General features: G+C 35.4%; 1 pseudogene; it reads left to right on the top strand.

The window, feature by feature from the left end:
• The first annotated feature begins 1001 nt into the window (after positions 1–1001).
• Positions 1002–8329, top strand: LOC120212714 (annotated as a pseudogene).
• The last annotated feature ends 9367 nt before the right edge of the window (positions 8330–17696 follow it).

Below are 17696 nucleotides of genomic sequence, written 5' to 3'. Positions count from 1 at the left end.
GTCCAACTATCAAAATCTTCCGATTTTCTGTTTGTTTCTCTCTTTCTCTCCGACACAACAATCAAAACAAATTATAAACCATCGGAAAGAGAAAGAGGAATTTGCAATAAGGAGAAAAAATTTGAGGGAGACGCCAGGTGATTCTATTATATATGTTTTTTCTCTTCTCAGTTTGTCATTAATCTTTTGATTCTTTGATTTCTTCTGCAAATGTCCGTTGATCCATTTCAGAATTAAGGATTAATTCTTTGTGTCGTTTAATTTTTGAGGTGTTTGCGTAATCCTCTGTTTTATTTCCTTTTAAATTGGCGTGGCTCGGTGATAAGGTTAATCTCTTTTAACTTTATATGTACTAGATTGTAAAGATTTAAATTCTATTAATTGTTTTAAATTAAATGGCATTGCCTTTTGATCATACTCTGTTGATTGTTGAATTTTCTTTTCCTGCATATATGAAGGTGTTGTTCTATCAAATAATGAGCGTCTTTGGTGATGGTTTTTTTGTGGAAAATTTCCTGAATCTTTATATAATGATGGGACGAGATTGCTTTCGCCTGTTTGGAATGCTTGCAATGATGGATGAATGTTGAATTAAATATCTGTTACATGTCATATCCTTTTGAAGCTTGATTGAATCTCTCTTACATGTCATATTGTTGATGGTCTGAGTAGAAAAGTGGTGGTCTTAGGCAGTTCGCCCTTTTTGGATTGGATGGAGGGGCGCAATGGTGGTGATATGGAGAAAAGAGAAAGGAATTGGAGAAGATAATGAACAGTGGGTGTGGGGTCGAAGCTCTCCCATCACCATCACTACAGCTCTCTTACATGCCATATCCTTTTGAAGCTTGTTTCCGATCCCGGGTTTAGGCAAATTCGATTGCACGGCAAGCGGAATCAGTTGTAATACTCATAGTTTACTAATTTTACAATGTGTAGGATTATGATGAATGAATGTGTTTTGGAAATGCTCCTCCTCTAGCTCCATTGCTTGACTAGGAAATACTCCTCCTCTAGCTACATTGTTTGACTAGGAAATACTCCTCTAGTTACATTGTGTGACTGACGATTTGTATTTGAAGAAAAAGCAAGGATGCGTCGGTGGCTTTGTTGTACCCGTCAGGGAAACGAGAATAATGGATCATATGAATGTGAGTACTTCAAGAGCCCCGCGCCTCTACCACTAGGTACGTTCGTTTGATTCGGCATTTCTGATTTTCTGTTTGTACTTGGCCATTGGAATTGTCTTGCAAGTATTCTTTGTATGTATGTTATCAATTGTCTTTTGATAAAGTACTCGATTTATGTGAAGATACGAGGAAGATGAGAAGTTCTTTGGGCTCTATTTGGTTTTAGGAAATATATGTTATTATTTTTTGTTGGAAATACTATAGAAAAGATATGAATAAAAATGTGTGAAAATTAGAAAACAAGTGATTTTTAAAATATTTTCTATTTTCATTTCTAAAAAACAACTTTTATTTTTCTATTTTCTGAAAATTTAAATTTTTTTGGTAAACAGAAATAAAATTTTGATTTTTTTCAATAAGAAATACATTTGGTAACTATTTTTAAAATTGTACATAGGAATATGTTAAAAACACTTGTTTTTCTTTTTATTTTCCATTTTTTAAATATTTCAATCAAAACATATTTTCTTAATTTTTTTTAATTTCTTGAAGATCGGGTTCGAGATGTTCAGGGGTGTGAACATATGCTACCTTGTATTTACCCAGATTAATCAAAAAAATGAAAAAAAAATATAAAAGAAAATAAAAAAAATTTAATGCAAAATGATAGTGTAGGAATTATAGAGATATGATTTGTTATCATTCCTTTAGTTAAGGGATTCTGTAAATAGATTTCTTCAATTCCTTAAGGGATCATATCCTAGGATTAGTATCTTTTCTTTCGTAGAGTTTCTTACTTTAGAGAGATAATTTGTATATAAATATGTAATCTGTCCTATTGAAAAGTATAAGAAAATACAGAGAATTACTCTGATTTCTACATGATATCAGATTAGATTACGGTCTCTTTCCAACCTAGACGATGTCCACAACTTCTTCTACTCCGGAGATCACTTCGAATCTAGAAAATTTTTCTGGTTCTGCTGCTCAATCAGAAGGTAATTTGGTCATGAAAGAACCAGAAGGTAACCCTTATGCTACAGTTTTTTTCTCCTCTCAGTTGGCCCCTAATTGGATCCTCGATTTTGGTGCTACGGATCATATGACTGGTAATAAAGATTTGTTTTGCAATTTTTTTCCAAACTTTGGCAAAGTTGTCAAAACGGCTGATGATTCCTTGTGCAAAATAGAAGGACATGTCACTGTTATTCTCAATGAACAGATTGTACTTAAAAATGTCCTCTTTGTACCAAATCTGGCTTGCAATCTCGTTTCAGTTAGTAAACTTTCCACCGACTTGCACTGCTCTGCAATTTTTACTGATATTGATTGTACTTTGCAGGCACTAAACTCGAAGAAGATGATTGGTAAGACCAGCTTGCAGAATGATCTCTATATTCTTTCTATCTCTACTAAAACTGAAATCTCGAAATCTTTCACCGCTTTAAAAAAAGATGATAATGTTATGTTATGGCACTATCATTTAGGCCATCCTAGTTTCCACTATCTTGCGAAAGTTTTTCCTGCTCTATTCATTCATAGAAGGCCAAATTCTTTTTCTTGCAAAGTTTGCTCTCTTGCCAAACATATTAAATCATCTTATTCTCCTTCTTCATACAAGCCTTCTCACCCTTTTGCTTTGATCCACAGTGATATTTGGGGCCTTCTCGGGTGAAGAATACTGATAATTGTAAGTGGTTTATCACTTTCATTGATGATCACAGTAGGATAACTTGGACTTATTTGCTAAAAGATAAATCTGAATCTGCTGATGTTTTTTCCCAATTTTATAACATGGTTCTCACTCAATTTGGGTCTAAAATTCAGCTCTTTAAATCTGATAATGGCAGTGAATTTTTTGCCAAGTCTTTGGGTGCTTTTTTCAGGGAAAAGGGCATAGTTCAACTTAGTTCTTGAGTTGGAACCCCACAGCAAAACGACATTGCCGAAAGAAAAAATAGACACCTCCTTGAAGTTACCCATTCTCTTCTATTTACCACTAATGTTCCAAAATATTTGTGGGGAGAAGCCTTATTAACTGACCCCATTTTAAACCTATCTCCTCCATTCTTCCACTTAAAATATTTGGTTGTATTATTTTTATCCAAAACATTACTCCTAATAAGTCCAAGTTAGATCCTAAATCGTTAAAGTGTATAATGGTTGGGTATTCTTCACTTAAGAAGGGTTATAAATGCTATCATCCTCATTCTAAACGATTTTTTACCACTATGGATATAACATTTTATGAGAAGAATCCCTATTTCACTCAGGCTGAAATTCAATGGGAGACATGGAAGGATTTTAAGCCACATCAGGTATCTCCTCCTACTCTTCATTCTCAACCTTTAGAATTGCCACCAATTTTGTCTTTACCTACAGATTTGTCACCTGTAACTAATCCCACTGATTCATTTGTAGTACCTATCACTACTTCACCCACACCTACTTTAAACACCCTTCCTAAAAATACACCTATTCTCATTCAAAATCTTCCACAAAATCACCAATCAAACAACTTCGTGTCTATACAAGGAAAAGAAAACATATTCCTGAGGTTGTTTTGCAATCTGATGCTTGCCGAGAATTGGATTTGGGTCCACTTCCCTTACTCTAGATGACTTCCCTATTGCTATTACAAAAGGGGTTAGACAGTGCATCAAACATCCTATTGAAAATTTTGTTGGTTATAATTCATTGATGCCGTCTTTTCAAGTATTTATAGAAACCTTAGATAAAGAACAGGTTCCCACAAGCATAGCTGAAGCTCTAAAGGATTCAAAATGGAGAAGGGTTATTGAAGAGGAAATTTGTGCACTAGAGAAAAATGCTACTTGGACCGTTACAGACATTCCTCAAGGAAAAATGTTATTGGCTGTAAATGGATCTTTATTGTAAATTATAACTCCAATGGTAGTATTCAACGATACAAAGCTATACTAGTGGCTAAAGGCTTTACGCAAACATATGAGATAGATTTCACAGAAATTTTTGCACCTGTGGCGAAGCTGAATACTGTTCGAGTACTCCTAAGTTTGGTTGTAAATTGCGATTGGAAATTACACCAACTTGATGTAAAAAACGTTTTTCTTAATGGCAAACTGGAAGAAAAAGTCTATATGAAGTTGTCACCTGGCTTAAAGTCTGTTGAAGGAAGCAACAAGGTTTGCAAGTTCAACAAGTCTCTATACAGATCAAAACAATCACCCAGAGTTTGGTTCGAGAAGTTGTCATTATGAAAAACGGCTACAAGCAGTCCCTCGCCTATCATACTCTTTTCATCAAGGTAACTTCTACAAATAAGAAAGCTATCCTTATTGTGTACGTGGACGACATAATTCTTACCGGAGATAATGAAGAAGAGATTTGCAATTTGAAGAAGTTGTTAAATAAGGAATTCGAAACCAAGGACTTGGGAAAGTTAAGGTATTTCCTAGGAATGGAGGTGGCAAGGTCAAAAGGACTTGTGATTAACCAAAGAAAATATGTACTTGATTTACTCAAAGAAACTGGTTTTCTTGGTTATAAGCCGATTGATACACCAATGGAGGCAAGCTTGAAATTTAGCAAAAAAGATGAGTCCTTAGTAGACAAAGAGAAATTTCAAAGATTAGTTGGAAAACTAATTTATTTATCCTTGACAAGGCCAGATATAGCCTTTCTCGTAAATGTGACAGGTCAACACATGACTAATCCTACTGAAGAGCATATGACAACAGCAAATAGAATTCTCAAGTAATTGAAGAAAACTCCAGGACACTGTTTAATATTTAAGAAGACACAAGACAGAACTGTTAAGATCTTTACAGACTCTAGTTGGGCTGGAGACCTTACTGAAAGGAGATCCACTAGTGGCTACTGCACCTTTGTTTGGGGAAACCTTACAACTTGGAGAAGTAAGAAACAACCTGTCGTTTCAAGAAGTAGTGCTGAAGCTGAATTCAGAGCACTAGTATTGGGAATATGCGAAGGAATTTGGCTACTTAAACTACTGAAAGAACTTGTCACTAATCAAGAGGATCACTTTGAAATTTTGTGTGATAATCAATCTGCTATTCAGATTGCCAAGAACCCAGTTCAACATGATCGGACAAAGCATGTTGAGATTGATAGGCATTTTATTGCTGATCAAGTTAACAAAAAGACAATCACACTTTCATACACTCCTTCAAAAGAACAAGTTATTGACATTCTTACTAAGGCTTTGCCAAAGCTTGTTTTCAATAAATTCCTATTCAAGCTGGGATTATACAATTTATATTCTCCAACTTGAGGGGGAGTGTAGGAATTATGGAGATATGATGTGTTACCATTCCTTTAGTTAAGGGATTTTGTAAATAGATTTCTACAATTCCTTATTTTAAGGGATCATATCCTAGGATTAGTATCTTTCCTTTCTTAGAGTTTCCTACTTTAGAGAGATAATTTGTATATAAATATGTAATCTGTCCAATTGAAAAGTATAAGAAAATACAGAGAATTACTCTGATTTCTATAGATAGGAGTTGAAAATTAATTTTTATTAAATGAAAATAGAAAATTAAAAACAGAATATTTTACAGTAACCAAACTAAACCTACTTTCTCATGATCTCCTTTTCTTTTATTTCATTTGTCATACTTTTGGTTTAAATCTGCCTTGCATTCTAATCATTGCATTTCAGCGCGGATCGATATTTTGTTCATTATTCGAATTTGGAAAGTAATAATTTTTTTTTGGGTGATTCAACCTTTTATTATTCAAGATTGAGGAATTAATTTAGATTGTTTTCTTTATCGTTTGGCTTTTATTTGCTAAGAGATTGTTTTAAGCCGTCTTTCTTTATTAAATTTATTTGTATTTAGTGTTCCCCTAACGAAAATAATAATAATGATAAAAGTTTGGAATAAGCTTATTAGCATATGTTGTCCATTCTTCTAATCTGGTATCTTAAATTTGAAATTCTCATCAGTCAAAAGGTTTTTTAGAAGATGTTTTTTTCCTTCTCATTACTGTTTAATTGTTCAATTTCTTATCAACTTGGATGATATTCTTAGAACATTTTCTGAATGCACATTCTACATGTTTTCAGAGAAGGAAGAAAACTCTAAGGAGGCGGCTCATGCCAAACCCGCAGTGCGTAAATCAATACCACCTATTGAAGTTCCTTCACTGTCACTGCAAGAATTGAAAGAAAAGACTGACAATTTTGGAACAGAGGCATTGGTTGGTGAGGGTTCCTATGGAAGAGTTTACTATGCAAACTTGAACAATGGAAAAGCAGTGGCTGTGAAAAACATTGGCGTCTCCTCCGAGCCCGAGTCAGATGTGGAGTTTTTGACCCAGGTGTGTAAGTAATTTGTAAGGTGTTTTCTGAAATACATACATACACATATATTTATGTGTGTGTGTATTCTTATGGTTAATGCAGATTCAGGTTGTTGCCATATCTTGTTTTCCACCTTGTTTCTTAACACTTCCTATTGTACAAATTTAATCTGTTTAGGTTTCCAAGGTTTCAAGGTTAAAGCATGACAATGTCGTCGAGTTGCAAGGTTACTGTGTTGAAGTAAATCACCGCTTGCTTGCATATGAGTATGCAACAATGGGATCACTACAAGACATACTGCACGGTTTGTGAGGCCATCATATAATGGATAAGTTCCTGGTTTTGATTTATCCGACAAGCTTTGTTATATGAGTAGGCTCCATTAGTTTGACTTTTTTTTTTTCTGGGAATATTAGGGAGGAAAGGGGTTCAGGGGGCACAAGCAGGTCCAGCCTTGACTGGATGCAACGGGTAAAAATCGCTATTGATGCCACAAGGGGCTTGGAATACTTGCATGAGATCGCTGAACCCTCTGTTATACACCGAGATATTAGATCTAGCAATGTTCTTCTCTTTGAAGACTTCAAAGCCAAAATTGCAGATTTTAACCTCTCAAACCAGTCTCCTGACATGGCTGCTCGTCTTCATTCTACTCGTGTTTTGGGGACCTTTGGTTATCATGCACCAGAGTATGCTTTCTAACCCTCCTTTAATTATGTATATGATTAGTCATGTAGAACATCAATTTGCAGATAGTTATAACTGGTTATGGCATCACAATTTCAGTTGATTTATGGCTCTACTTTTTCCAGATATGCAATGACTGGACAGCTGACACAGAAGAGTGATGTGTACAGTTTTGAGTCGTCCTTCTAGAGCTTTTAACTGGGAGGAAACCTGTTGACCACACAATGCCTCGCGGACAGCAGAGTCTCGTTACATGGGTGAGCTTATCCCTTTCGCTTCCTTCGGTCCATCATTTCCGTTTTCCTTATCAGGTTTGATATTGCATAAACTTGAATGCGAGTATTGGATATAAATATACGCCAGATACAAAATTTTTATCTTCATTATTCCTTTTTCTAAAGTTTTTGAGTTGTTAGAGGATCATATCCGCTACGAATGTTTGAATATGTGTCGAATATAGGTATCAGATCGAGTACTCATTATATATGATTAAGTCTTCAACATTACTTTTTTCTCCATTTAGGCTACCCTAGACTAAGTGAAGTCAAAGTTACACAATGCGTAGATCCAAAACTGAAGGGAGAGTATCCTCCTAAAGGAATTGCCAAGGTATTTTCATCTTTTCATTGCACAAGTTCAATTCTGTAACTCTCAATGACTCGTCGAGGTAAATCAGACTACCATATAACGGTTTCCATTACATTTTTTCGTTGATGCAGCTAGCAGCAGTGGCAGCATTGTGTATACAGTACGAATCTGAGTTCCGTCCAAACATGAGCATCGTTGTTAAGGCTCTCCAACCTCTGGCAAAGGCACAAGTGCCGGCATCAGATACATAAGTCTGGTTCTTCACCGTTATCGAAATTTCCGCAACTTACGCAATGTTCGTTTTCATTCTGACTACAACAAATCCCATCAGATCGCAAAATATCTAACGTGTTATATATTTATTTATTTCCGGGTTTTTCTTCCTATACAACATCGATGTATAGAACTGTTTAACGTCACTGATACGATCTCGCTGTTGCCGGTTTTCGAGCTCCGGGGCCTGTCTTTTTGAGTTGTCAACCGTTGCCGGTTTTCGAGCTCCAGGGCCTATGTCTTTTTGAGTTGTCAATTGTCATTCAGTTAAGCAAGGGAATAGGTCTTGTGGTGCATATAAATGTTTACAATTTATTATTGTTAGCTTCATGCTATTATTATTACATGAGAAGAAAAAAATAAGATGAATGAATGTATAAATATTTTTAAGTTTATATAAGATGAATTATTATTAAGTATTAATTTATATATTCATGCAATGTGTGTGTTAATTGTTTAATGATTTCATGTATATTTTGTATATTGACCTATTTTTTTTTTATTTTTGGACAAGTAAATATTAACCCATAACATTCATTAGAAAAAATAAATCTATTATGGAAAAATGTTAGAATGGTGTAATGATTACAATTTTAAAAATAAAATTATACCGGGTATTATTTCCAAAATTATATGTTAAATTGGAAAACAATCTCGTATTGAATTAAAAAAATAGTTATTACTTGGTTAAATTACATTGCTGAACCTCTTATTTTCGTATATCACATACGAAATAGGATAAATTACATTACGGATCCTTTTATTTTCATTCTATCTTATTTTAATAACCAATTTTAAAAAAATTGTTTTTGTTACTTATGCTATTAGTTCATTATATTTTGATCAATGCATCGTTAATTCTAGTTAATTTCATAATGTCTGAATCCAATCAACTCTCCATCATCTCCACCACTCATTATTTTTGTGGAAAAATTATGTCAGTAGTCCCTTTGTTTTCGGTCTAATCGACTTTGGTCATCGGTTTTTAATTGTGTTTGGTCTCTTACTATATAAATCAGTTTGATTTTAATCCCTCGATCGTTAACTCCGTTAACCTTTTAACGAAAGTGTTATGTGGAAATTAAAAATTAAAAAAAAATCCACATTGATTTCTTCTTCTTCTTCTTCTTCTTCTTATCATCATCTTCCTCCTTCTCATTCTTCTTCTTGTCATTCTTCTCCTTCTCCTTCTTCTTCTCATTCTTCTCCTTCTTCTTCTCCTTCTCCTTCTTCTCCTTCTCCTTCTTCTTCTCCTTCTTCTCCTTCTTCTCATCCTTCTTCTCTTTCTTCTCCTCCTTCTCCTCCTCCTTATCCTTATCCTTATTCTCCTCCTCCTTCTCCTTCTCCTTCTTCTCCTTCTTCTTCTTCTCATTCTTTTTCTTATTCTTCTTATTCTTCTCCTTCTTCTTCTTCTCCTTCTCCTTCTTCTTCTTCTTCTTCTTCTTCTCCTTCTCCTTCTTCTCCTTCTTCTCATTCTCCTTCTTCTTCTCCTCCTCCTTCTTCTCCTCCTCTTTCTTCTTCTTCTTCTTCTTCTTCTTCTTCTTCTTCTTCTTCTTCTTCTTCTTCTTCTTCTTCTTCTTCTTCTTCTTCTTCTTCTCCTCTTTCTTCTTCTTCTTCTTCTTCTTCTCCTCTTTCTTTTTCTTTTTCTTCTTCTCATCCTTCTTCTCATTCTCATTCTCATTCTTCTTCTCATTCTCCTTCTTCTCCTCCTCCTCATCCTCCTCCTCCTCATTCTTCTTCTTCTTCTGCTTCTTCTTCTTCTTCTTCTAACCTCTTTCCATCTTCCTTCCTTTGCCCTAAGAACTTCCATCTTGTTTTACTGTTGATGTACGAAAGCAACATAACATAGAGTTCGACTCCACCAACACTCCTTGGGAGGAACCGAGTCAGCGAGCGAAGTCAACCTAAACTCATGCAACATCCAATTAGTTTTCACCCATTTGACTACTCTTCCTTTGTAGAAAACAAGAGATTTCTTCAACCCAGTGCATTGGTTTCCTTCTGAGAAACATATTGAGCGGTCGGTTCCAGTGGCTTTCTAAAATCCAGCTCCGATTACTCAGTTTTGACCTTGCACTATTTCTGTGTTTTCTACCCTCGGACAGTAAAAATACCATTTTTTTCTCACTGGTGGTCACCAACTCGTCACTACTTCATTAAAAAACAAAGAAACAACAGCTCCATACTACATCAGAGCTTTAAACACTATAATATATTCACAATAGTGTTAACTTACTTGGAAGATCCCATGGATCATATTTGTAAATGTCGAGTTGCTTAATGAGTTCCATTGAGAGAGGTGGTTGTTAAACTTTTCTTTTAAGATAAAACCCTACAGGCTCTTCATCATTTGGATGAAACCTGAACCCTATAACCACTATTTCTTTCATTTTATCATTTTCATTTCTTTCATCTATGAATGGAAAAGTTCAGAGGAAACTATACCTAAAGACTCATTTTTTTGTCTACGCATGAAATCTATCAAGCATCTTGAAATTTTTTGTTGATCCATTTTTCTCATCCATGGACTTCATTATTCTCTTTTGAACCGTGTTCGACGACCATCATTGTTCAGCCAACTACCTAATAACATGAAGAACTACAAGGTTTTGGAGACCTCCTCGACATCAACAATTTCTGAAGGATTTCACCTTGTTAGTCGATTAACGATTTTACTGAGGCTAAGAAAATCTGATAACCAAGATGGAAAAAGAAGACATGAAAAACAAAGCTGGTTTCGTCATAGTTACTATCAGCTTGATCTCAGGCATTGCCGAGCAAAGTAAGTTAGTGTACAAATGGATAAAAATGGGTATCTACAAGTTTATGGAAGGTCTTTCTCTTATTATCCATTATTCTCTTTTATAGGTTTGAAAAAAAGGAGGAAGAGGAGAAAAAGAAGAAGAAGAAGAAACATTGATTGACTCCATTATTCTGAAGAAAAAGAAGAAGAAGACAACCACTCCTAAAGAAGAAGAAGAAGAAACAACCATGGATTCCATGTTGAAAGTCCAACTTTCGGTGAAAAAGTTGGAAAATAATAATAATAATTCCACCGAAAATTTGGTTGGAATAGTAGCTGGAAATTATTGATTTTTTGAAAAATGGTAAAATCATTTTTAGTTATTGTAATTTAGGGTATTTACAAATTAGTCCTTAAACTTCAACTATAAATACCCTAGCTCATTGAGCTTCAAAACCATCCCAAAGCATTCTAGCTTTCTTCCAATACTAGAGAATTTAGAGAGTTTCTTGAGAGTTGTTTTCTCCTTTTTGATTAAGAGAGAATTATCATTGTTTTCTCTTTGGTAGATCGAGAAAAGTTGTAATTCCTATTTTCTCATAGTGAAATTCTTCTACCGTTGCATGTGGTTTTTACCCTATATTATTTAGGGGTTTCCACGTAAATTTTGTGTCTCTTTTATCTTCATTTTTATTTTATCAAATTATCATTTACGTTTTTGCTCTATTCGATAGCCGCCTTCTGCAACAATTGGTATCAGAGTCAGATTAGAGTGTGTAATATCTGTTTATTGTCTTTGTGGTTGCCACCAAAAGGTGGATCCCCCAACATAAGAAAGTAAGAAGTTATTACTCATTCTTTGAAGGTCGCAGAGAACTATTCACGATAGTAAAATAGTGGGAGTTATCCGTAAAAAAAGCTATGGCAACGAAATTTGATATTGAAAAGTTCAATGGGAGAAATTTCCCAGTGTGGAAATTGAAAATGAAGGACATCCTGAGGAAAGACGGTTTTCTATTAGCTATCAGTGAAAGGCCGATTGATTTCACAGATGACAACAAATGGATCGAAATGGACGGGAATGCTATGGCAAACTTTTATCTAGCATTAGAAGATGAAGTATTGTCAAGCATCGAGGAGAAGAAGATAGCTAAGGAGATATGGGATCATCTCACCAAACTGTACGAGGCCATATCGTTACACAATAAAATTTTTCTTAAGAGAAAATTGTACACTCTCCGTATGCCAGAATCTACTTCAGTGACGAAGCACTTAAATACACTGAACACTTTATTTTCTCAGCTTATATCCTTAAGCTGTAAAATAGGAGAACAAGAACGTACTAAACTTCTACTTCAAAGTCTATCGGATTCGTATGATCAACTCATCATCAACTTGACAACCAGTAATGTCACCAGTCTAGTCTTCGATGACGTTGCAGCTATTGTTCTACAAGAAGGAAATCAACGCAAGAACAAGGAAAACAGACAAGTAAATCTGCAACAAGCAGAAGCGTTGACAACGACAAGAGGGAAATCAACAGAACGTGGCCAAAGCAACAGTCATAAACATGGTAGATCGAAGTCGAGGAGCAAGAAGAATTTAAAGTGCTACAACTGTGGAAAGAAGGGTCACTTGAAGAAAGATTGTTGGAGTCTAAATAAAAACTCCAATTCATAAGGCAATACTGCAAACACTTCAGATGATGGAGATGCTCTATGCTGTGAAGCGTCAACCACCGTGGAAGGCAGAAAAAGATTTGCAGATATATGGCTCATTGATTCGGGAGTGACATATCACATGACCTTAATAAGGGAATGGTTCCATCATTATGAACCTGCCTCAGGAGGATCTGTGTATAGTTGCAATGATCATGCCTTAGAGATCGTTGGTGTGGCAATCAAATTAAAGATGTATGATGGAACAATTAAATTTGTTCGAGATGCGTAGCACGTGAAAGGCCTGAAGAAAAATTTATTATCCTACGGATTGCTGGATAATAATGAAAGCAAGATTGAAACATGGAAAGGAATCATGAAGATGTTTCGTGGAGCGTTTGTGGTGTTGAAAGGCAAAAAGATAGTAGCAAACTTGTACATGCTGAAGGGAGAGACTTTGCTAGAAGCAGAAGCCTTTGTTGCCTCATGTAGTTCAGATTCTGCAATGCTATGATATCAGAAACTTGGACACATGTCAGAACAAGGAATGAAAGTTCTTGTGGAGCAAAAGCTACTTCCAAGCTTAACAAAGGTAACACTTCCTTTGTGTGAGCATTGCATAACAAGTAAGTAGCACCGGTTAAAATTCAACACGTCAAATTCTAGAGGCAAAAGTATTCTAGAATTGGTTCATTCTGACGTATGGCAAGCACCAGTTACATCCCTAGGTGGAGCAAAATATTTTATCTCATTTATTGATGACTACTCCAGGAGATGTTGGGTGTACCCTATTAAGAAAAAGTCAGACGTGTTTTCAACTTTCAAAAACTTCAAAGCGCGGGTGGAACCTGATTCTAGAAATAATATCAAGTGTTTCAGAACATATAATGGAGGAGAATACACAGTGGTGAGCACTCCTCAACAAAATGGAGTGGCAGAGCGGATGAACAGAACCTTGTTAGAAAGAACAAGAGCAATGTTGAGGGATGCAGGCCTACAAAAATTATTTTGGGAAGAAGCAGTCAATACCGCCTGTTATTTGGTGAATCCAGCTCCATCAACTGCAATAGAGCTGAAGACACCAATGGAGATGTGGACTGGTAAACCAGCTGATTATTCAAACCTCCATGTATTTGGAAGTATTGTATACGTGATGTACAACTCCCAAGAAATTTCAAAGTTGGATCCAAAATCCAGGAAATGCAAATTCTTGGGGTATGTTGATGGTGTAAATGGGTATCGCTTGTGGGATCCCACTGCCCGCAAAGTGATCATCTGTAGGGATGTTATCTTTGTAGAAGATAAACTACAAAGAAAATAAGAAGAATGTAGCGCTGAAAAGTCAGAGACTACACAGATACATGTGGAAAAGAAGTTTGAACAAGGAGATTCTTTTGAAGAAGAACCAACACATTATGAACAAGAATCAGAGAGTTCTGAAGCTCCAACAACTCGTCAATCAGATCGTGTGAGAAGACGTCCCAATTGGCACTCAGATTATGTTATAGAAGGTAATATTGCATACTGCCTTTTAATAGAGGACGGTGAGCCATCAACATACCAGGAGGCAATAAACAGCTCAGATGTTTCACTATGGATGATGGTGATACAAGAGGAAATTGAAGCCCTTCATAAAAATAATACATGGGACCTTGTGCCACTACCGCAAGAAAGGAAGCCAATTGGTAACAAATGGGTCTTCAAAATCAAGCGAAATGGTGACTATCAAGTTGAGAGGTATCATGCAAGACTGGTGGTCAAAGGATATGCTAAAAAAGAAGGTATTGATTTCAATGAAATATTTTCTCCTGTGGTTCGACTAACAACAGTTCGAGTAGTTTTGGCAATATGTGCTACATTGAGCTTACATCTAGAGCAGCTAGATGTTAAAATAGTTTTTCTTCATGGAAATCTTGAATAAGAGATTTACATGCTCCAGCCTGAAGGCTTTGAAGAAAAAGAAAAAAAGAACTTGGTTTGTTGGTTGAACAAATCTCTGTACGGTCTAAAGCATGTGTCGAGGTGTTGGTATAAAAGATTTGATTCCTTCATTATGTGCCTTAGATACAACAGACTTAATGCAAACCCTTGTGCTTATTTCAAGAGGTCTGGTGATAACGATTTTGTTATATTGTTGTTGTATGTGGATGACATGTTGGTTGCAGGACCCAATAAAGATCATATTGAAGAATTGAAGGCACAACTGGCTAGGGAATTTGAAATGAATGACTTGGGATCAATAAACAAGATTCTAGGGATGCAAATACACCGAGACAGAAGTAATAGGAAGATTTGGCTTTCACAAAAGAATTACTTGAAGAAGATCTTGTCACGATTCAACATGCAAGATTGTAAGTCAATTTCTACCCCTTTTCCTATTAACTTCAAATTATCCTCCAGTATGAGTCCTAGCAGTGAAGAAGAGAGGATGGAGATGTCTCGAGTACCGTATGCATCAGCAGTGGGAAGTTTAATGTTCGCTATGATATGCACAAGACCAGACATTGCACAAGCAGTGGGAGTGGTTAGTCGGTACATGGCGAATCCAGGCAAAGAGCATTGGAATACAATAAAGAGGATCCTGAGATACATCAAAGGGACTTCAAATGTTGCATTATATTACGGATGATCAAACTTACTAATCAATGGGTATGTAGATTCTGACTATGCAGGCGATTTGGATAAAAGCAAATCTACTACAAGATATGTGTTCAAAGTTGCTGGTGGAGCTGTAAGCTGGGTTTCAAAATTATAGTCAGTTGTGGCTACATCCACAACAGAGGCAGAATATGTAGCAGCTACACAAGCCAGTAAAGAAGCAATTTGGTTGAAGATGCTATTGGAGGAGCTTGGGCACAATCAAGAGTATGTCTCTCTATTTTGTGACAGTCAAAGCGCCTTGCATTTAGCAAGGAATCCAACATTTCATTCAAGGACAAAGCACATACGAGTTCAGTACCATTTCATTCGTGAAAAGGTAGAAGAAGGGACGGTAGATATGCAGAAGATCCATACCAAAGATAACATAGCAGATTTCATGATTTTCTTGTGGCCTGTCAGAGACGTAAGCAACATGATGGTACAAGGTAGAAAGAATGGTGTGAAGATATGATTGTTTCAATCAAATCTTCAAGTGAGAGATTGTTGAAAGTCCAACTTTCGGTGGAAAAGTTGGAAAATAAAAATAATAATTCCACCGAAAATTTGGTTGGAATAGCAGCTGAAAATTATTGATTTTTTGGAAAATGGTAAAATCATTTTTAGTCATTGTAATTTAGAGTATTTACAAATTAGTCCTTAAGCTTAAACTATAAATACCCTAGCTCATTTAGCTTCAAAATCATCCCAAAGCATTCTAGTTTTCTTCCAATACTAGATAATTTAGAGAGTTTCTTGAGAGTTGTTTTCTCCTTTTTTATCAAGAGAGAATTATCATTGTTTTCTCCTTGGTAGATCGAAAGAAGTTGTAATTCCTATTTTCTCATAGTGAAATTCTTCTACCGTTGCTCGTGGTTTTTACCCTATATTATTTAGGGGTTTTCCACGTAAATTTTTTGTATCTTTTATCTTCATTTTTATTTTCTCAAATTATCAGTTGCGTTTTTACTCTTTCCGATAGCCGTCTTCCACAACACTCCATTATTCTGAAGAGAATAAGAAGAAGAATACGACACCCACCCTTGAAGAAAAGAAACAACCATGGACTCCATTATTCTTAAGAAGTAGATTAAGAAGTAGAAGAAGAAGACACTCATACGTGGTTATTTTTTAATTGCCAACTCAAATTTCTGTTAACTAGTTAACGGAAGTTGACAGTCAAGTGATTTGAACAAACAGACTGATAACATTAGGGGCCAAACACAATTAAAAACTGATGATCGAAGTTGGTCATACTGAAAATAAAGAGGACTATTGACATAATTTTCATTTTTTATATAGAAATCCACTAGTTTTATTAAAAAAAATTATTCAGAATTATAATAAAGATATGAAGATTTACAAACATAACCATAAACGTAAACTAAATTATAATTAAAACATTTTCCTATAACTATTGACACAAAAACTAACTAACTAGATCTCACAAGGACCATCAAAAGAAAAGGTTTAAAAATATAACCAATGATCGAACAAAATAAAGATACGAATAAATCTGTCTGTATCGGAAAACGAATCACAAAAGGAGATGAAACTACTAAAAGACCACATACAAATCGCAAAGCAGAGTCAAGCGACGTAAGAAAACCATCAACAAGCACAAAACACATATCTTAATCAATTTGATGATCCAAAGCATGAAATATTAACATGATAACAAATAAGAGTCATCTTGATCAGTCGTGATGATGTCAAATCTAACTCGGAGAAAAAAGATAAACGAAAACAATGACCAAACGACCGAAAACTACCAAAAGACAGAGATAAACGTGTCACAAAGGCAGAGATAAACATTCAACAAAAATAAAATTATTCTTATTAAAAAACTAAAAAAATAAAAAGAAAAGACAACCAACGATCGACAGTCAGTATCAAAATCGGTGTCGCCCCCGGCTAAACAAAATCAAGAAAAAAAAGATTGATTTGATCTATAAAATTTGTCACAAGTTATAAATAAAAAAAAGATGGAAAGAGATGGGGGAATAAAGCGGCTAGAGTTCCTTCTTAGGGTTTTTTTCTTTTCCCACCACTCATTGTTGTTGATGGTTATTGTTAGTTGTTGTCATCGATCACCACCGAGCATCGTCGCTGACCACTGTTGAACTCCAAAATTTCTAGTTGAATCATTTTTGCCTCATAAACTTGAATTCAATGTTTGTTTCATAAAAAATGTCCGAAGTTGAAAAAGAAGACTGATGAGAATAGTGATGTTTCATCCAAGTCTGTGAACGTGGTCGAGGATGATAATTCTGATTGCAGTGAGGGTGATATGCTTTCTATTTCAATGACTCAATTGACGGATGCGTGGATTCTTGATTCTGGATGTTCTTATCACATCACGCCAAATAGGGAATGGTTTTTGACATACAGGTCGGTTAATTCTGGTTCTGTTTATTTGGGTGATGATCGATGTTGCAATATTGTTGGTATTGGTGATGTCAGAATTAAGATGTATGATGGCTTGTTCGGACGTTGAGTGGTGTTCGACATATCCCAGATTTGAAGAAGAATTTGATTTCTTTGGGCACTTTGCACAAGAATAGTTTTATCCCTAAGGCTGATGAGGATAGGGAAACCATTCGGATTGTTAAAGGTTCTTTGACTGTGATGAAAGGAAAGATGATTGCATGAAATATTTATAGATTGTTAGGGAG

Source organism: Hibiscus syriacus, unplaced genomic scaffold (assembly GCF_006381635.1).
Source record: "Hibiscus syriacus cultivar Baekdansim isolate YM2019G1 unplaced genomic scaffold, ASM638163v2 tig00110015_pilon, whole genome shotgun sequence".
Classification (NCBI taxonomy): Eukaryota; Viridiplantae; Streptophyta; class Magnoliopsida; order Malvales; family Malvaceae; genus Hibiscus; species Hibiscus syriacus.
The sequence above is the reverse complement of the archived record's forward strand: the minus strand, read 5'-3'. Positions and strand labels throughout refer to the sequence as shown.